We start from the raw sequence: 21387 nt of genomic DNA, 5'->3' as shown, positions 1-21387 counted from the left end.
TCTATCCATCCATCCATCTATCCATCCATCCATCCATCCATCCATCCATCCATCTATCCATCCATCCATCCATCTATCCATCCATCCATCCATCCATCCATCTATCCATCCATCCATCCATCCATCCATCCATCTATCTATCCATCCATCCATCCATCCATCCATCCATCCATCCATCCATCCATCCATCCATCCATTCTCTTCTGTAATTTTTGTAGGTTCCGTATTTAAAGTCTGACCTAGATAGAAATTCCTACATTATTCTACGTTTCCTTTTCGTGTTAAAAAGATTTTGAAAGGAAAGTAAGTGATTGTGGGGATCTGGACACAATAAAACATGTAGAAACTCTGGCGTGAAGCTCAGAGGGAGAGGGGCGGGGCCTCGCAGCCGGAGAAGGGCGTCTCTCTGCGGTCAGGCCGGGAAGAGTCATCCCGAGGGGTGGGTCCTCCGGCAGCAGAAAAGGAAAGCCCACCTTTTTTCATTGTTAAGGACGCGCTGGAATGTGATGGTTTGATCTCAAACGGATCAGGGAGGGAAGGACCGAGTGCAAAGGAGCGGGACTGAGGCTGAATATCAACCCCCCTCCGGTCCTGACTGTGGATATGTGGAGGAACTCGTCCCGGTTCGTGTTGGCTGCAGTCAATCCTACCGTCCGTGTGAACTTTGTGGATTATTCCCGTGTTCTTCTCTGACCCGGCGGTGGAGCCGTTCAGGTAAAACTGGGTCCAGAACTGAAGCGTGTTTGGGGCTTTTGGGCGGAAATGTGTACTCGGCTTTCCGAGTTGGACCCAGTCAGTTGGGACTGCAGGAGTCTGAACTGCGGCAAGTTTTCCAGCCCTCCTCCTCCTCCTCCTCCTCCTCCTTATTATTTGCTCTAAAGGGAAACCATACAGGGTTGCAGAGGAAATCCCAGGTGGCTGAAACCTTTATACCCCAAATATGTTTCCGATTCTGCTGCTTTTCACACGGTTTTGAGGTTTTTATTACATGTTGACTTTTGTTAAACGTCAGCACAACGTCACCACAAGCTGCTGCAGTTGATGTTGGGGTGGGGGGCCCATAATGAAGAGCAGGCTGCTTGGTGCTGTTCTGGTAGCTGATGTTTTGGTCTCTGTAGGATTTTTAAGTGCTGACTCAGAATGCTTCTGGACTGGTTTGGGGTTACCTTCATGTAGCTCACTGGGGAGATTCTGGACCTTCCTTTCAGTTTCTGAACTAAGATTACAGGTACTTCCTTATCCAAAATGTCCCCTTAAAGCTACTAGCCAGGCCTTTCTGTAAGATCAACCAAACTTGTTTTAACTACAGCTTGTCATGTATGAACAACATGCCATGGTCAGTTTTTATATTAGTCTTGCTATTTTGTTGTAAATCCTTATTTAATCCACCCTTTCAAAATCAAGCTTCCAGCTGCAAATTAATCTGGTGACATCACACAAGGGATAAGTCAGCAGATCAGTCCGTTCAGTATGTGCATTCATTGTCTTCCCTTTTTTATTGGCATGTTTTAATTAAAATTCCTCCTACGACGTTGTTTACTTGGTCTCTGTCGGGCTGCTCAGAACACTGCATGGATTTCTGGAAGAACTTGCTGATAAGAAAACACCTGCAAGCAGTTTGTTGAAGAGGACTGATGCCTTGCTTTTAGATGTGTTCTGCAGAACTGCTGCATCACCTGCTACTTCCCCCAAAAATGTTAACCCGACTGACTACATCATGAGTCTGGTCCTACTAGTTAGCTTCACCGTGCATGCAACTGCAGTATAGCCTCCCATTTTAAATGGAAAAACCACCAATAAGAGGGAAAAATTGAAACCGTAATATACACAGTTGTGTACCAGTTAAAGCTCTGCAGACCATCATTACTGGACCATCTACAGCAAGTATCCATCATGGCTCACAGGTCACTGAAGTCAATCTTTGGGTCAAGCACAACAGATGCACAACCTCCTGCAACTAACATGCAACTCGAATGTTTCTGAATCTAAGTCGTAATCTGTCAAAAGTCGCTTCTCTGCCATAATGCTTAACATCATGTGTGTCCATTTACACAAAGAATGGACTTTATTTGTTACCTTAGCCTGGCATGTAAGAAGTACATTGACCAGCCTGTCAGATACATTCACTCTGCTAAGTTGAGTCCTAAAATCATACAGATTCTCATAACACTGATATGAGATTATCACATTATGATATCATTAAGTACCAAAATGTATGTGTAGTATTTATAAGTTATGTTAAACTGGTAATGTAGAATGAATTAGTTTTTTTCTCCCCATTAAACAATTTCTGTTATATTTTGAAAGGCGCTAAGAAGATTTCTGTATATTTGCTTCAATTAAGCAAAAAAAATTATAAGAAAAATCTACCAGGAACTGGTAATTACCCTAGTCAAGAATTTATAACCAAAAAATGTAATTACGTAAAACATGTTAAATTAGATATAAGCATTAATAGCTTTTAGTATTCATATGAACAATAATATTAACGCTAACTACTTTAGAAATGATTGCTACTGCTAAGATCGGAGGTTTTATGAATCAAAAAATTAAATGTTTAAACTTTTATTTAAGTTGATTAAAGTCTCACTTTTATCAAAAGTATATATGTCTCAGTAGTTTATGGAAAGGGGCTTTACAGTTATAATATCTAACGTCGGTTGGCTCTAGTCTTAATCTTTGTTTGTAGTCCCATTTTAGATTTAAAACGGGTGATGTTAGACACTTATCTGATGTGGAGGGAAAGGTAAAACAACGATCTTTGCAGGAACTTTAGAGAAAAATTGGACAGATGTAGCAAAGCATATGGTGCATGCAAAAACATTTATTGCAACCGAATCTCAACAAGATGACCAGGCTACTTCCTGCTGGTTCTACTCAGAACTCCCGGGAGAGGAGTTATCACTAGGGCCTTAGCAGCCAATCAGAAGTAGGCGTTATGCCAAGTCCCTGTATGTTAGACAATTTAAAAAAATAGATTCATATTTTTGATGTTCTATTAACAGAAGACAAATCAAGAATATAAATAATTTGTCTTTGTAGATGTAATTACATCAGGGCTGGAGCTTAGTTTCCTATTGAAGGTTTCAAACATGTCATCAGTCTATTAAAAAAATCAGGTTAATTTAAGAGTTTCACACACTGAGGACTGTTTAGAGTCATGGATAATTCTGGATCATTTTAAAGCCTTTTTAAAATGTCAAAACAAGATGAGTCATGTATGAAGGAGTTTAACACACTGACATTCAGAAGAACGTCTTTTCTGTGCATGACTCCTAGAGGTCATAAAAACCTTCACATTGAGGAGATTCAGGGATGACCAGCGCTGTGGAATAACAGGTTGTTGAGGCTAAATCTATGATCCACCAAAGATATTTAAAGGCACTTGGAGAAATGCATTTCTTAAGGGTTAAAGGTCAGATATGGTGTGTGACATGCTTTTACCTAAATCAGAAAGGTAACATGTTAATTATTGCCTTCTGACCTAAAATCAAGCTGGGTCGGAAAGGCAAGGAGATGGATAGACATCAGTCTGATGCCATGTGTTGGTTATATTATTTCTTAACTCTCTTGTTCATAGAACTTAAATTTACAGAGGCTGTTATTTATGCCGGCAGGGTAAGCATATATCCTGGGCGGATTGGAACTGACTCATCAGGTCAGGAGGAGTTGTTTAGTGTAAATACTTGTGAGTGTGGTATCTGCTTTCTATTTGAGTATCTGTGTTTGCTTTATGCTCACATGTGATTGAAAGTGCTGTGCTGTGTGGCCTACATTTCTAAAAACAAGGTGGCAGAGTGTGAACAGTACATACCCTGTGCTCCTTTCTCCAGAACAGTAAGACATGAATGCAGGTGGGGTGCATGTAGAACCAGCAGGAAAGCTGGTTGTAGCGGTGGAGGACTAATGTGCCAGGTGGGGCTCGTAAAGAGCAGCGCAAGGGAGGGAAGGGAGACGGAGGGGACCTGCCTTGACCTGTTTCAGACATGGAGGAGACAAAAATGGGGGAAAAAATCCCTGATGACTTTTCAGTAAGGCTCGCCTTCCCAGCCTGCTGCAGATTATGCCAGCCTGCTGTGAACCCACGTTCCTCCTGGACTGGGCACAGACTCCAGCACGGAAGCTCGTCATGACGGTAGATGTGTGAACAGGCTTTCTTTTGCTATTTTAGCAGCAGTTTGTTAGGAAAATCAAATAGAAGTCTAACTAAAGTCAAGAGCAAGATGTCTAAATTTCCCTGATTACAGCTTCAAGCATTCCTTTTCAGTCCTGGGAAATTACACTCCAAGTTTGGTTTGGTTAAGTTGGCTCTAAGGAGGCAAGATTCCCAGCTTGTTTCCAGAGGTGCGTTGCACAGCAATATAATAATTGTTTATATTGACACAGCAGCAGTTTAAACCACCACTTGTTTTAAAGTCTTTAAAGAAACTTTAATTTTGAAGAGTTTTTTGTCCTTTAGTTGTAACATTTCGATCTCGCCTCTCTTCGCTTTTACAACACATGATTGGTTTTCCACTCTGGAGAGCACTGCAACCGCCCTATGAATCTGCCCACGCTGCTTTGGGTGAAACCAAAAACTAATCATTATGGGTGTCCAATAAGGGTAATTATCAGCCTAAGCACTGGACGTGGGGATTACCAAGTGTCTAAATAACTGCTCTAGGGATTAAATTAAAATATTGAGGTTTTGTGCCTGGCAGAATCGGACCACTAGGAATGTCAAAGCCAGCCTGTTGGTGGTAATGTTACTGCAACTCTGCACATGACCCTGCTGTCAGTGTTGCACATACGTGTGAAATTTCAGAACATGGCTACTGGTGTCCCAAGTGGAGCGATGTGAGGGTGGAAAAAGTGATATTGCCTAAAATTATTTCAGTCTGGGGTTGCCTCTACTGATAACTGCTGTGGGAATTAGTCAAATGTGTTTTTATCCAATCATACAAACAGATTCCAAGTTGGTCAGATATAATCCGTTCCTAGTTATCAAGCAGTGCAGTCAAGTTCACTTTCTTATTCTAATTGTTTAAATAGTTTCTATCTGAGGAAACCCAACAGATTTCTTCCAGTCAGTGACTTGCAGCATTCACTCCTCCTGGACGAGCACTTAGCAACAGTGGACAGTTGCTTGCATTGTGTCATTGACTTTGCAGCAATCCCTCATACTGAGCATCGTGTAGCAACAGTGGAAAGGAAAACTCCCCTTTAACAGGAAGAAACCTCCAGCAGAACCAGAACCAGGCTCAGTGTGAACAGCCCTCTGCCACGACTGACTACGTGTTTAGTCATCTTCAATAAATTTTAATATTATTGAAATGTTTACAGCCTGCACAGTACCGCAGTTACAAGGCACTGCAAGGCACTGCTGCCTTGCAGAAAGAAGGTCCCGGGTTTGACTCCCAGCCGGGGGTCTTTCTGCATGGAGTTTGCATGTTCTTCCTGTGCAAATTAGGGTATTATCAGCCCTTTATATGCCTGTTATGCATCACATAATAAGATAGGCCACGTCCATTTCCAGATAGTTTTTCTATATATTTTCATCATATCAAATTTGATCTGCATGAAATGTTGCATTTTGCATCTACTGACTGTTACAAAAAATTGTGGTCAGAGGTTTTCAGAGAGTTTTAATAAAAGGTTTAATGGTAGCTAGCAGAAAAGTTTGTTTGGCAGGTATCAGACACAGTAAAAGTTTTTTTTTTTGGTCAGATCTTTAACCCCAGATGAGATGGTTCACAAACAGTTCACTCAGTTTCAAGAACATCCAAGGTCTAGAGGTGCTGCAATGTTTGTTTCACAAACAACAAAAAGAAAATATCTCATAAATGACTTTACAAAGCAATGGAAGACTTGTTGTTTCAGCCCAAAATATAACTATGTTCATCAGCATTGCAGATTTATTTTATTTTAATTGTGTTGAGTCCTTAAAGGCTTAATATACAATTATGATAACCATATATTTGCTGGTTTAGCAGCAGACCTGTTTTATCAGGCAGCTACTGTGTCAGTTTACTGGCTGAAGAACAAACCTCCAGTTAATCGGATATTGAGAGGAATTTGTACCATGAGGGACGGCGCAGGGCTGACCTTACACTCTATTATAACTGCTTGCAGTTCTAGTTCTTCTGTTGTGTTTTTATTAATACCTTTTATTTCTTTAAAACAGCTGAACTCCTAATTTGTTCGTTGACAGTTCTTCAATATTCACGTTTTAATTTTCTAAGTCCAAAGCAGAGTAAACCCGGAGTGTCCCTTGCTGTGTAATCTGCAGCACACATCCTGATTGGCTGTAATCAATATGTTGGGTAGATTTAGGACCGGATGGTGTCAGTGCTGGGGTTTATTAGTGGCTGAGTTTTGCTTTTAGCCTCAGTTACCCGTTGGCCCAGGAATAGCGCAGCGGAGGATGAAGAGTGATGTTGCAGGCCTTGGAATAGCACCGATGAATCATGATCTCTCCCATGAATCCCACTCACAACCAACGAACGTACATCCTTTTCTGAGTCTGTGTGTGTGGCGATAATGCAGTAAAGTACAGTGTAGTATCCTGGACAGATATGTGTTTACAGTACACAGGCCAGCTGGAACGCCTGTTTCATAGAAACTCATTGGAAGGTGGCTTGATGCCAGAAAGACAACACTGTGAGGCTCTGCATGTGCAAACAGTGTCTCCTGACTGAACCTTGGAAATAAACCTACAAACGGTTCTGTTGTTTGAAACAACGATGCAGAAACATCTCAAGCAGTTAAAGCAGTTTCAATTTGTCCTTATTAAATTTAACATTAATTTTATTTTCTCATTGTCTTTCTCCTTTGCTTTTCTTATAACATGTTGACTATTTTATTTTATTTTTTAAAGATTTTTTTAGAGGCATTAGTGGGTCTAAATTATTCCTTATTTACATGCACCTAGCAGAGCTATTTAGGCCACGCCCCTCCATGCACTGTGCACTTTCCTCAACATTCATATTTTTGTTTACTGAAGTAATTGATTGTTCAAGAGAATAATTAAAATATGATAAAATCCTATTTACAACTAAATCTGTTGTAATTTGTATTATTTTGCATAAATTTCTGAATATGACCAAACAATCATACCAATTTCCAGTTAATTCTCATTTTCTGTCCCTTTGCAAGCTTGGTTTTTACCACCTTGGTAATCAGGTAATGAAAGCTGGTAACCGTTTCATCCCCAGTTCCACCTTCAACTCGTGAAACGGTTTGTTTTCCATCTTTTCCTCCTGTTTATCTTCTTGCGCTCCAGAGCAGAATAGAATAGAAAGAAATAATCCGTTATTTGTCTCTTTGTGAGGATTTTTTAGTGTACCAGCAGCAAAGTGACGGACAAGTTAAAGGACACAGATACACACAGTCAAAAGAAGCCAAAATAATAAAAATAGAGCTAGTAACTATATAGAATGTGTTGTCAGGGACTGAAGTGTTGTGTCTGTGCAGGTATTTCTACGTCTGTCCAGGTATATCTGTCATCAGATACTAGAGGCTCAGCGTCCTTCACTCAGTGAGCTGTAACTAAAAGCACTTTTCAGCTCCGAGTGTACACATGACTCACTCAGGCCCACGCTCACAGGGATGGGAGCGCTCACGCTCCCAGTCACGTCAAAGCACAAACGGCTTCTTCCCAGGCGCCGTTAATAATCACATGTTCTTCTAATTATTAGAGGCCACTTTTTAGGAAGTTTTATTGATGGTAGGACTACAGTGGGTTGCAGCAGTTGTAACAAATGAATAACATGAAAATGCAGAACCAGTAGCCATCACCTCCTGCACTGGGGGCTCCATGACAACAAAGCTTCATATAAAGACCCTGAGTGCAGGGATTCCTTTGATTTATTATCTCTGACTACATTTTATCTTCTGTAATAATTTGTTTTCCGAAAGGTTGCATAACTGCCTTCCAAAGAAACCAGTTTCCTATTTACGGACCTGTGGAGGATTTGATTGAGTTACTGGGTAGTTTCATGAGCAGATGAATTGGAAATTGTTTTCGCCAAATGATCTGTACTCGAACACAACAAATCATAAATGATCACACTGCCTTGCAAAGGTATTTACACCACTTTTTATCTGGATTTATGGTGATGGACCAACACAAAGTAGAAACTTACTGTAAAGTGGAAGAAAAATGCTATTTTGTTTTCAAAGTTTGTTGCTTAGGGTTAGTGCAACCTTTAGAAGTCAGCTAATTAACAGACATTTTATGGCTGACATGACAGGCTAGGGATGGAGAACATTTAATCAGAGAATTAGCCAAGGTAACTCTGGAGGAGCTGCCAGGGGTCAGCACAGGTGGGAGACTATGTCGACAAGAAAATTTAGCCGTGCAGTCCTCAAATCGGACCTTTATGAAAGAGTGTTATGAAGAATCCATGTAGGAGACACAGCAAACATGTGTAAGAAGGATAGCTCCTCAGAGGAGAATGAAATGTAACCTTTTAGCCTACAAGCAAAAAGGTTAGCTGAAGCCACCGTGCCCACTGTGATGGAGGTGGCAGCATCATGCTGGGGGACGTTTTTCAGCTGCTCTGAGTTTATGTGAAGAAAACCTTCAAGAGGCAGCAACAGACTTGACAGAGGCAGAGGACTTACATCCAGCCAGAGTGGGCATCATCAAAACAAACTCGTGTTAGAATGGCCTAGTCAAAGTCCACACCTAAATCCAATTGAGTGTTTGCGGCAAGATTTGTAAACTGATGTTTACAGATGCTCTCCAGACAAACAGACAAGCTGGTGAGACACGACCTGCAGGCCTTTTAGCTGTAACTGCAGTGAAAGCTGGTTAAAATATTCTAGAAACTCTTTTCAGATTTTTATTTGGAAAACCAAACTGAAACGATGGATTTTTTTCCATCAACTCCCCATTATGCTCCATAGCGTGTTGGTCACATAAAATCCTTTAAAATACTTTAAATAAAATACATTTAGAGGGTAAGAATACGTTGCAAGGTGCTATACGTTAGTAGGATATTTACTGAGACCTGAGAGTCGTCTTGGTAGGTTTAAGTACTGAAAGTTGTGCAGAGCTGCTTGTAAATCTTGTTCCCCATGCTCTACTAGCAACCGTGTTTCAGTCTGCTGCAAAGCTGAGGATTCATCAGCAAAATCTGGATGGCAGATGCCACGCCGTTTTATTGTAAACTGTAAAAACAGATGAATGTTCACAGATTTATCTCCGTGTTATGTAATGCTCACCAGTAGCATCCATCCAAACTTAGGATTTATTAACACACTTCCTGAAACCAGATGACGTTCCTGCTGCTGTTCCCAGAGTGTCTGGTGTCTGCTTATAGGAACACCAAGATGTCGCAGCATGAAGTCCAAAGATTGAGTTTCCTTTTCCCGATCTTTAGTTAGTTTAGTCTTTGAGCTTTGCATGAAAACGTTCCTGATGGAAGTCACATTATGACCTGTGTGTTTTTCCTGGTTTAATAAACAAAATGATCCTAGATCTAAAATCTTCTGTATTTATTTCAGACAGCTGTCCAGTTTTCACTTCTGCCTCTTTTTTCCCCAACAGTTTGCTACATACTCCTGAGAAGAATGTGTTAGTAAATAATAGCTGATGTGATAATGTTTAATCAGGCATCACATGGTTGGAGTTTGGACTATTTTGACCAATAATGTGGGGCAATCTGCTACAGCAGCCTTGTTGTGCTCACTTTCAGGTTGAACCAAATGAAAACGGTTTAGTTCCCCATCTGATCATTTAAAGGGCATGCATCGTCATGTTTACAACATTTTACTCTGTTCAGGCTTGAAGCTCACCATAGTTACATTTTTCTTCTGTTCAAAGTGTGAAGAAAACAAGCATAAGGCAGCTTAGAAGGCAGCCAAAGGTTGCAGAAGAGCAGTGACATTATCTTTGGAGCGCTGTGTTCTGCTATCAATGCTCAGTACCTAATACCTTCTGAAGACAAAAGCAGTCACAGCAAAGTCTCCAGGTTGAGTGTGAGTTCATAAAGTGGGGATTTATATGTGATTTATCTAGAGAGGAGGTCTGAAGAAGTCTTATCTGAGAGACAGTAGCTTGGAGACCCAACCGACCGGCATCCAATGGAGCAGGGGGCGGGCTGTTATTTTTCCCAATGGCTCACATAAACGACTGGCCATTAGCGAGGGTCACACCACTGGCTAAACACGCATGTATTCCATGATAAACTGCATTTAATTTTATTTTCTTCTAAAACACTACGCTTTGTAACTAGCCAGTAGAAAATGACCCTCCATATTGAGACCTTAAGGCTGCAATATAAGAAAAATGACAATTATTTTACATTTAATGATATTTTTCTTTATGTCATAGAGCGGTGGGGAGATGGTGCTATGTGAGCTTTTGTATCTCAGCTACTAAACATGAACTTCAGATGTGGACATTTAGGACAGCTAGAACCAGTACATTAATCTGCTGTGAAAACCAATGGAAAGACCAGCGGTGATGCATTTTTCTCATGCTTTCTAGATTGATTTGAGGTTTTCTGGCTCTGAACTTTGACCATCTTTGGCTCTATGAAGTTGTTCCAAGAGTTATCTGTTGTAAAGTTTCTGCTGGATGTTTCAGCTTCCTGGCAGTTGTTGCACTGAAACTCCCCATGTGTCTGCTTTGCTCTCGCAGGCCTGTCAAAAATGGCTACCATTTTGACCCTGAAAAAAAGAACCAGGGAAGAGGTGCAAAGGAAGGAGACTTCAAAAGCATGTGGGAAGGCAGTGTGAGGAAGTGGAGGAAGGGAGCAAGCTGTTGTAATGTTCCTTGTGAATTCCTTGGACACTTTTTATTTTTTCAAAGTGCTTTTTTCATTAAGTGGCCCTGTGATTGTTATCAGGTCGTACTATCTCCTGGTCTTTCACCTCACTTAACAGGAGACCCCCCCCTTCCTCCCTCTATGTATCTCTTCGGCACTCAAGGAGTATTTTTGGAACGTAATGAAAAGAGAAATCCGAACTGCTTAGCCTTAAAAGGCATGTCTGGGTCACCTGGGTGGAAACTCATGTTATTAATGCCTTCACATTTTCTGTGTGAGTGGGTCATCTGTGATTTTAAGTGTGTGTGTTGATGCTGTGAGGAATTCTTTGGGTTGGGAGGGGGACTAGGAGGGAAGAAGGGTGGGCTGGGAAGCAGGCCTACATCTCCAGGAAGGGAGGGAAGGGGCATATTTGGCATATTTCAGGAGCCATTTCAGTCTGGTTTAAGGTGTATTCTTCTGGCGTGGGCAGACAAAAGAATCAGAATCAGAAAAGCTTTATTGCCAAGTACGTTTTTGGACATACAAGGAATTTGTTTTGGCGTAGTCGGTGCAATACAGTACAAATTAAACAGTATAAACATATCTACAATATAATATAAATATATGTGCCCAGTTTTAAGTGAGTGAGAGTAAATATAGAGCAGTATAAGATGCAAGAGCAATACAACAGTGCAGGTGATCATTGTGCAAGTAAAGCAGGAGTCCAAGCTGAGCGTTAATGTAACTCATAGAGTTGCAGGTTACAGGTGTCCTGTCAGCAAAAAGGGGGGGTGTGGGGGAAAGGGAGAGTGTCAGGGTGGTTTCCGGGCTTTGTTAACAAGGCTGGTGGCAGATGGGAAAAAACTGTTCTTGTGGCGTGAGGTTTTGGTCCGGATGGACCGCAGCCTCCTGCCAGAGGGGAGAGTCTCAAAGAGTCTGTGACCAGGGTGGGAGGGATCAGCCAGTATCTTCCCTGCCCGCTTCAGGGTCCTGGAGGTGTACAGTTCCTGGAGCGACAGTAGACTGCAGCCAATCACCTTCTCAGCAGACCGAATGACACGCTGCAGCCTGCCCTTATCCTTGGCTGTAGCAGCGGCGTACCAGATGGTGATGGAGGAGGTGAGGATGGATTCAATGATGGCTGTGTAGAAGTGCACCATCATAGTCTTTGGCAGGTTGAATTTCTTCAGCTGCCGCAGGAAGAACATCCTCTGCTGGGCTTTCTTGATGAGGGAGCTGATGTTTGGCTCCCACTTGAGATCCTGGGAGATGATGGTTCCCAGGAAGCGGAAAGATTCCACAGTGTCAATTGTGGAGTCACAGAGGGTGATGGGGGCAGGTGGGGCTGGGTTCTGCCTGACGTCCACAACCATCTCTACTGTCTTTAGAGCGTTGAGCTCAAGGTTGTTCTGGCTGCACCAGTCCAACAGATGGTCCACCTCCCATCTGTACGCAGACTCGTCACCATCAGAGATGAGTCCGATCAGGGTGGTGTCGTCCGCAAACTTCAGAAGCTTGACAGACTGGTGACTGGAGGTGCAGCTGTTGGTGTACAGGGAGAAGAGCAGAGGAGAGAGAACACAGCCTTGGGGGGAACCAGTGCTGATGGTCAGGGAGTCAGAGACGTGCTTCCCCAGCCTCACGCACTGCTTCCTGTCAGACAGGAAGTCAGTGATCCACCTGCAGGTGGAGTCGGGCACACTCAGCTGGGAGAGCTTCTCCTGTAGCAGAACTGGGACGATGGTGTTGAAGGCAGAGCTGAAATCCAAAAACAGGATCCTGGCGTAGGTTCCTGTGGAGTCCAGGTGCCGGACGATGAAGTGAAGGGCTAAGTTGACTGCATCGTCTACATACCTGTTGGCTCTGTAGGCAAATTGCAGGGGGTCCAGGACGGGGTCGGTGATGTCTTTTAGGTGTGAGAGCACAAGGCGCTCAAAGGATTCCTCACCACAGAGGTCAGGGCGACGGGTCTGAAGTCATTAAGCCCTGTGGTCCTTGGCTTCTTGGGGACAGGGACGATGGTGGAGGACTTGAAGCAGGCTGGCACATGACATGTCTCCAGTGAGGTGTTAAAAATGTCTGTGAAGACTGGAGACAGCTGATCAGCGCAGTGCTTCAGGCTGGCTGGTGAGACAGAATCCGGTCCAGCAGCTTTCCGGGGGTTCTGTCTCCTGAAGAGTTTGTTGACGTCCCTCTCCTGGATGGAAAGAGCCGTCCCCGGCGTGGGTAGGGGGCTGGTGGGGGGGAAACATCTTCACTCTGATTCCCATCAGCATTTTGTTGTCAGTGAAAAGTGGTCCAGACTGCACACACACCTTTCCCCCATGGAGTCCTGACCCAAAATCAACCAATGCATGTGGTAGAAAGTTATAAAAAACCCCACCTCACACAACGGCTGGGATCAAACACACAGCTGTGTGGCCCCCCCACCAAGTCAACCTCAATAACATCCATAAAAGGCTACATGTTGACCCAAATGTCCCTCATCCAGCACCAGGGTTTGGGCTACATGTCGGTACCGTCCCTACAGTTTAAGAAATGTTTATGTGCGTTGAACTCTAAGTGTCCTCTGTGGCTTTACAGCTCCTTCTGTCCCGGAGTTTAGAATATTTGTGTTATTTGCAGTTGGATGTCCTCTGCCTGATGTGCTGGCAGTTCAGAGCTCAGCGGTCTGTCGAGGTCAAAAAGGGTGGTTAAAAAAATCAAATTTTCAATCAGAGACAAACTGATTCACACTAGCCCAGAGGTCTGGAACACAGTCAGTCATCAGATGTTTGAGGCTGATTTCTAATGGTTAGACATTCACTTCTCTTCAAGAACAACACTTACCAATCACTTTATTAGGTACAACCTGCTAGTATCAGGAACCCACATTTGCCTTCAGAACCATCCTGATTCTTCATGGCACAGACTCCACAGTGTGTGAAATGCATTCCTTAGAGGTTCTGGTCCATATTGACATGATAGCCTCACACGGTTGCTGCAGATCTGTCAGCTGAACAACCTAGATGGGAATCTCCCACTCCACCACATCCCAAAGGTTCTCTGTTGAAGATCTGGTGACTGTGGAGACCATTGGAGGTCAGTGAACTCATCATGATGTTCAACAAACAGGTTTAAGATGATCTGAGCTTTGTGACATGGCGCATTGCCCTGCTGGACGTAGCCATCTGGAGATGGGTCCACTTTGGTCATGGAGGGATGGAGATGGTTAGCTACAGTACTCAGGTAGGCTGTGGTGGTTAAATGATGCACAGTTGGTACTGAAGGGACCCAAAGAAAATATCCCCCACACCATGACACCCCCACCACAGCCTGAACTGTTCCTACAAGGCAGGATAGATTCATGTTTTATGTTGTTTCCACCAAAATCTAATCCGACCATCTGAATGGAGTTGAAATAGAGACTCATCGAACCAGGCAACATTCTTCCAGTCTGGTTTTCTCTTCCTGTAGTTCATCTGCTTCAAGGTTTCACCTTCAGAGAAGGTACAACATGGTTCTACATACCTTGGTTGCAACCAGGGGTTGTTTAAGCTGCGGTCGCCTTTTTATCATCTGGAACCAGTTGGTCCATTTTCCACTGACATCTACAAGGACCTTTCATCCTCAGCTGCTGCTCACTTCACATTGTCTGATTTTCAGAACTTACCCTGTAAACTTGAGGTGGTGGTGTGTGAAGATCCCAGCAGATTAATTGCAGTTTGTTCACTGATCAGAAACTTATCGGACGTTTTTCAGTTCCTAACCAGCTGTTTGTCCTTTGATACTTCTGACATCTTGTTTTAGTCTGGAAAAACATGACTAATGAGACCAGAGCCTTACTAAGTTAGTGAAGAACATCAGAACTTGGTTCTCAGTCTCCTTCTTTGCAGAAAGGCAGTCTGCTGACATATGGCATGTTTTAAATCTTCTCTGTGAACCGTTGGAGGAAATTCCACTCGTTCTCGCACATTTAGCTTCTTGTCTACAGGGCGGCTCGTTGAATAAAATTCCTCTTGCAGATTATTTTTCTTGCGATCATAAAAACATGCATGTTCTCAGACAGAGGAATGTTGGTGCTCTACAGCAGCTGAGTTGTTCTCTCATCTTTTCCTTCATATCAATGAGTTTGTTCTTCCTATATTTTTGCAGACATATAATAAATGTCTTTAGAGTCCTGGAAATTCCTGAATTTGTGATCTTTTCTCATTGTTTGGTAGTGACTGAATCTGGTGAGATATTTTCTTTTCTCATGAAGCCATGAGATTTTACAGCAAAATAAATACTTTTTCTTATATATTGTTTTCTGGTTATCTCTCTGGTTATCGCTCCCAAAGAGCATCTGAAGTCAGGGTTTCCAGATTTCCTCCTCTTTTCCAGGATGCTTTTGGAGTTTCCTCTTCTGCTGATTGTCTGACTGAAGCAGCCCAGTTTTTACTTAAGAGTCACTAAAAATGTCAAATTCTGATCTAAGAAATGGAAAAAAGAGAACACAGCTGCATCAGCTTTACATTACAACTGTATTTGAATGCTTTTGAGCTTCTTGAACAATGAGGTCTGCACCAAAAATCGAAAAATAAATGTTGAAGAAATATTGAAGGATTCAAGAGTTTCTCCCTCTTAAATGATTAGAATGAGCAAACAGATTCTCAGTTGAATTTAGGTGAATAAGCTTCGATCTAAACCAGGGGATCTCCAGTCCTTGAGGTCCACTGTCCTGGAGATCAACAACTTTAACCAGCTTCCCTTAGTCTGCTGAAGACAGGTACTCCCACAGAATGTTGCTGCCACCACTGTGTTTCACCAGGGGATGATATGCAATGTTTGTGTGATGACTTTTGATAAATTGCAAACAGGACTTCCTATGACTGGATTTTATTCAGGGGTATTAGAGTAAAGGGGACTGAATACAGTGTATTTTCCTTCCATTTTCTAATTTTGCTCAAATGTGAAATTGTGGTTGTGTTGTGGGAAGTTGTAGAGACGTTTTCCAAGGCATTGTTAGGAGTGTAGAAGATTGGGAAGTCATTGTAGCTGTTTCTGCTTGACTTTGAAGTTTAATTTTGACGTCAACAAAGCATTTTTAAATATTCGAATATAATTTCTTTGATTATTCAGTGAAGCACTGCTTTTAGGAATGTGGATCAGTCTGTAAGTGAAGGCTGCATCTTCATGCCCCCACATGTTCTCTGCTATGAACTATTTGCTTTCTCTTCATCGTCTCTTCTCTCACCATAGAGCCACAAAGGTAACGTTGGGACAGCTGCTGCAAAGAGGCGAGGCATGAGAAAATCATAACCTGTTACGTGTAGTCCTGCGGGCTTATGCAGAAGCCTCCACAGGAATCCCTTAAACACTCTTAAGTCACAGAGTAACTCATTAATACACAAACACAGTGGAATACCAGGCATATCATATCATCCTGCCTACAGACGCCTGTCTCTTTCCTGTGTTCCTGTTTTAGACTTTAAGCTGTGCATTTATTGCAACTTAATTTTGTCAGTTTGTAGATGTGTTTAACTAAAGAATTTGAACTCATTAACCCTTTGGAGTGTGGATTACTGCAGGGTTGTTGGTGCTGACTTGATCAATCTCTCACATTATTGTGGAGAAATGTGCTTAGGGTGATTATCTTCAACAAAGTTTTAGCTGACAGACTGATGGCCTCAGATTAGAACCTAGGCTACGTTAATGAGGTCAAGGTTGACTGAATGACTGCCAGGTACCCAGGTTTTGTGGTTGCAAGCCCAGATCATCACCCTTCCACCAAGATGTTGGTCCTGGTGTGCTGAGTTTGGTTTATGGCCAAACATCTTTACTTTAGGCTCATGTGTCTCAAGAACATTGTTCTAGAAGTCGTGCTGCCATATTTTTAGAAAGGAGAGGTGTTCTCCTTCAGCCCTTTCAAACATTCTTCTGTCATGTCATGAACTTTAACGTTTAACGCTCTAACCAAGGCCTGTGGAGTCTGAACCCTGCATGGTCTGAACCTTTGGTTAATTTGTTGGGACTCCCTAAATGTTTTTCAGTTGTAAATAATCATTCATTTCATTGTAGAATGAAGAACTTCAAGTAGTTTGGAAATTGCCCTTTAACCCCTTCAAGATTAATGGCCAGCTTCCCTCATTGCTGTCGTCTTTCCAACTTGGCACTGTTTTAGCTCACACTTGGGTACTCCAAGGCAGAAAACAACCAAAACTCCTGCTTTTATACAACCCACTATATTTGCTGATGATCAGTTAAATAAGTGCATCTAATTAGCAGCACTGGATGCAAGGGTGTACTTAGTTTCTTCCTTATGACTATGTTTTTGTTTGTGTTAGCATTCTTTGGGACAAATGTTTGAGTATCTGTAGAAGGAAGGAAACCCTTGATGCTCGTGGCATTTTTACATTTATTATTTTGGTTGTGTCCATCTGCTTCATTTCAACCATCCAAGCCTTCCAACCTCCAGACCAGTGAAAATAAAATAAAGAAATGGAGCAGTCACACACATTTATTGATCTAAGTCTTTCTCATCCTTGTATAACTTGGAGATTCACTCCCTTTCCCACTCTAGGTGTGGACCACATAGAAGAATGTGGCTAAATTGGTGTTTTATCTCTCCTGCCAGCCATCTGCATCTATACTCCCAGATATGCCAAGCATTTGAGACAGCTGCCCTTAAAAGGAACAATAGCACCCTATCAAGTCTGCTCTGCCAGTCAAGGAACGACTCCACTCCTGCATGGGCAGACTCCAGCATGCACAAACAAAACAAGGAAGTGTGTGGTAACTGAACTTGGAGGCACAATGCACATAGGAATTTCAAAAACTTATTATTTAATACTTTAGGTTTTACAATCTGTGTGCTACTATTTCTGAAGTTTGAGCCTAGAAACAAACAGGACGACAGTGCATCAGTTTTACCCTAAACGCTGAAGTATCATGCTCTGTTGCAGCCCCTATTAGGTATAAAGTACCTATTTATAATCATTTATGCAGCTTTCGTGATTCTTCTGACCTTCCAACACCTCACTGATACTGACAATGGCTAGCACAAAGTTTTCCTCCTTCAGTAACAGCTTCCACACCAAAGAGTGCTATTGTTATTGTAACCCGTTAGCTCTTAGGCATGTTGCGTTCTTTGATGGGGAAAAACGAACTGTTTGTTGAGTTTCCGACCGTCGGGTCACCAGTCGGCTGATCAGTGTAAAAATCGTGTGATCTCTAGATAAGGCCAATGTTTTCACACTAACCTTTACTAACTTCTCTTAGAGCTTCTTCTTGTGACTCCTGGCACACCTTAAACTCACCAACTTGCTTCAAGCAATCTCTGATTGGATAACCCAGTTTCTCTTGGCCACATGCACATAGCTTGAAGGCTGACGGCATGGAGTCTTTTGTGCTTGTAGCAAATCTCATGGAAATCCAAAGAGATGTTTAAAGCCCAGAATGTGTTTTCTTGATCAAGTTGCTGATCGCTGACATGTGTTGCGTCTGGGTTTACATGCTGGCTGTTCCTACATGGCTGTGCTGTGTGACGAAGCCACCAAAGTTGTTCTGTGACATTGTTAGCTGTCATTGGGGCTGAATAATGAGTAGCTGCCGGTAAATCGACAGTAGCGTGTGAATGTCTGAGCTGTTCTTTGTGGACCTAGGAGCGCTGTTATGGCTGGTTCTTCAGGTTCATGGTGAAGTTTGGGAGGTGAATGGTTTTCCATCTGACATCTCATCAGCTTGAAGGTGAAAGTTTTACCCCACCTTGCTGCGCTGCTGGAATGCAAATAGCAATAGGAGGAATGCTGTTTGCTGATCTCACTGGCAGCAAATCAGCTTTTTGTTCACTGGTTGTCCATCTTTTTTTCCACTTGAATTATCTAAATAACTATTTTTTTTTATCTCTATTCATCTCTTTCTTCACTGTTTATTCACGTTTTCCATCTCTTTTGCTTTTCTCTTGCTCCTACTCTGCATTCCGTTCACTGTGTTTGATTTGGGCATTCCTTTACCCCATAGCAGACAAAACAACTACAGACCCCGCTGAACTGCAGCCCCCAGTGCGCACACACACACACACACACACACACACACACACACACACTCACTCTTCCCCTAATCACACACAGGAAATGGGCTCCCATGCAAACGAGGCCGCCTGGCCATTGAAAGCCAGGATGGGATTTGAGACCATGAAATGTTCTTCACTGGAGGAAAATGAACATGAGGTCTTTGCTTCCTTTTCCTTCATGCTCTCAGTTGTTATCTGTCTGAAAATGTGTTCCTTCCTGCGCTCTAAGGGTTCATTTTGTTGTATTATACAGACTTGCTTGCTCCATTGATTGTCTTAGCTGCCGTTGCCCTTTAGGGAGAAAAGGTATGACATGTTCTTTGGGGCATGATGAACAAATTGTACGTGGTTTATACATGTCAGGACTAGAAGTGCTACAAAGTCTGACAGGAACAGAAACTTGTGTAGGTGTGAAAGCTGCAGGTGATTTCTAAACAATTATAATATGAGCAGAGACAGCAGGACAAAGAAAGACATCACATTCATTTAAAACAGAAACTTGAAGGGACAGCTCAGATGGGTTTCTGTGGAGTTATCAACTTCACCTGCAAATACAGTCTGAAAGACTCCAAAAAGGATTTTCAGATCCAATCTAAAAACCAAGTTATTTGCATTTCATACGCTTGACAAACCTCCATACTGACCAGTGAGAAACCCGAAATCAGATGTTCTTTGTTCCTCAGTTAGTGAAAGCACCACACCTATGCGCTACCAGGCTGTGGTAACCAAAACACTCTTCAGTAAGATTGTTGTTACTGAGTGAGGGAAACTCATATAGAGCCATATAAGTGCAGAGATATAAGACGCTCCTTAAAAGGAAGCTGTGTTTTATAATAAAATGTTAATGTGATTCATTCAAGCTGTGAGAGAGAGCAAGACTTTCAGCTGAAGACTTACAAAGTTGCTCTTTTTATAATTTTCAAAGTTAAGGTAAAGGTCTACATTCTCTAGGGGACAGACTGTTAATGCTAACCATGCTTCTCTCTACTGAAAACCATTGAAAACATGAACTGCGTATTTATTGGAGTTTTTTTTTTGCCTCTTACATAAAACAAATAATTAAATAATTTGAAATAAAGTAGGATGGGGTGATGTTCTGAACTCTCTAAAAAAAGCCATCCTAGATGTGACAAGATCTTCCAGTGATCTAAAATGTCTGGCATGACTTGACCTCCAGTAGACACCATTCAAACTCTGACACCATTCAATAAAACGCTGTGCAACCAATGACCTCCAGTAGACACCTAATTAGATTCCACCTGTGTTTAATTAAACCTCAATCTAAATGCAGCTGCTCTGAGACAGGCATCAGAGGTTTGTTAGAGGTCAAACGGCATCATGGAGACCAAGGAACACAGCACACAGGTCAAGGAGAAAGTCATGGAGAGGTTTCAAGCAGGGTTAGGTTCTAAAACGGTATCACAGAGCTCTGTTTGACCCATTATCTAGATAGGTAGAGAGGTTGGACCAACTGCAGACCTACCAGGACATGAAGGTCCACCTAATTAGACAGGCTAGGTGAGGAGAGCATTAGTTAGAGAGGCAGGCAAGTGGCTTTTATTGACTCTGGAGGAGCTGCAGAGATCCACGGCTCAAGTGGGAGAATTTATTGTTAAGACAACCTTTGCTCTTCACAAATTTGGCCCTAATGGAGGATTGGCAAAAGTTCTGTTTGCACTTTGCCACCTGCCATGTAGGAGATACAGCATAGCATCATGCTGTGGGGGATGCTCTGCCTCAGCCGGGGCAGGAAAGCTGGTCAGATGTAAGAAGATGGATTGAGCTAAATCCAGGGCAGTGTTGAAAGAAAACCTGTTTAAAGGCTGCAGAAGACTTGAGACTGAGGTGGAAGTTCACCTTCCAGCAGGTCAACCACCCTTAACATATAGTCTGAGATACAATGGATGGTTTAGGTCACAGGTGTCAAATTCCAGTCCTTGAGGGCTGGTGTCCTGGAACTTTAAGATGCGTCTCTGCTTCAACACACCTGAATCAAATAATTAGGTAATTAGCAGGACTAATTACATCTAAACGTTACAGGACACCAGTCCTCCAGGACTGGAGTTTGACACCGCTGGTTAAGATCAAAGCATAATAATGGGCTAGACTGGCCTAGTCAAAGTCCAGACCTAAATTTAACTGAGAATCTGTGACCAGATTTGAAAATTGATGTTTGCAGATACTTTACTTCCAATCTGACTTAATTTAAGTCTCTAGATGTGCAAATCTGGTAGACATAGCCCAAACAATGAGGCAGAGCTGTATACAAAGCATGCCATGCTTTTCAGATTTCTATTCATGAAAAATCTTTAAAACCGTGCAATAAATCAGAATCAGAATTACCTTTATTGACAAGTTTGCATAGACAAACACGGAATTTGACTCTGGTACACTTTGCTCTGTGAGGATTTTTATTTTTTGGTATATATAATAGTGGAAAAAAGAATATAATTTTAAATGTACATATTTACACAATTGACTTTACAACAGAATATAATGTGAGATCAGTCCATGCATGGTGTTGATCTGGAGCTCTGACTGTCAAGAGTTCATCAGACAAACAGCCCAGGGGAAGAAACTGTCTCTGTGGCGGCTGGTTTTAGTAAACAGTGCTCTCTA

At 42.3% G+C, this 21387-nt stretch overlaps 1 protein-coding gene across 2 annotated transcripts in view; it reads left to right on the top strand.

The window, feature by feature from the left end:
- Nucleotides 1-445: 445 nt before the first annotated feature.
- luzp1 (leucine zipper protein 1) overlaps nucleotides 446-21387 on the top strand; it is a 55892-nt gene continuing 34950 nt past the window's right edge. For both annotated transcript variants that reach the window (XM_047345488.1, XM_047345489.1), the window contains exon 1: nucleotides 446-714. The gene's annotated coding sequence lies outside the window, so the exon portion shown is untranslated. The remainder of the gene's footprint in view (nucleotides 715-21387) is intronic.

This window comes from Girardinichthys multiradiatus, chromosome 19 (assembly GCF_021462225.1).
Source record: "Girardinichthys multiradiatus isolate DD_20200921_A chromosome 19, DD_fGirMul_XY1, whole genome shotgun sequence".
Classification (NCBI taxonomy): domain Eukaryota; kingdom Metazoa; phylum Chordata; class Actinopteri; order Cyprinodontiformes; family Goodeidae; genus Girardinichthys; species Girardinichthys multiradiatus.
The sequence above is the reverse complement of the archived record's forward strand: the minus strand, read 5'-3'. Positions and strand labels throughout refer to the sequence as shown.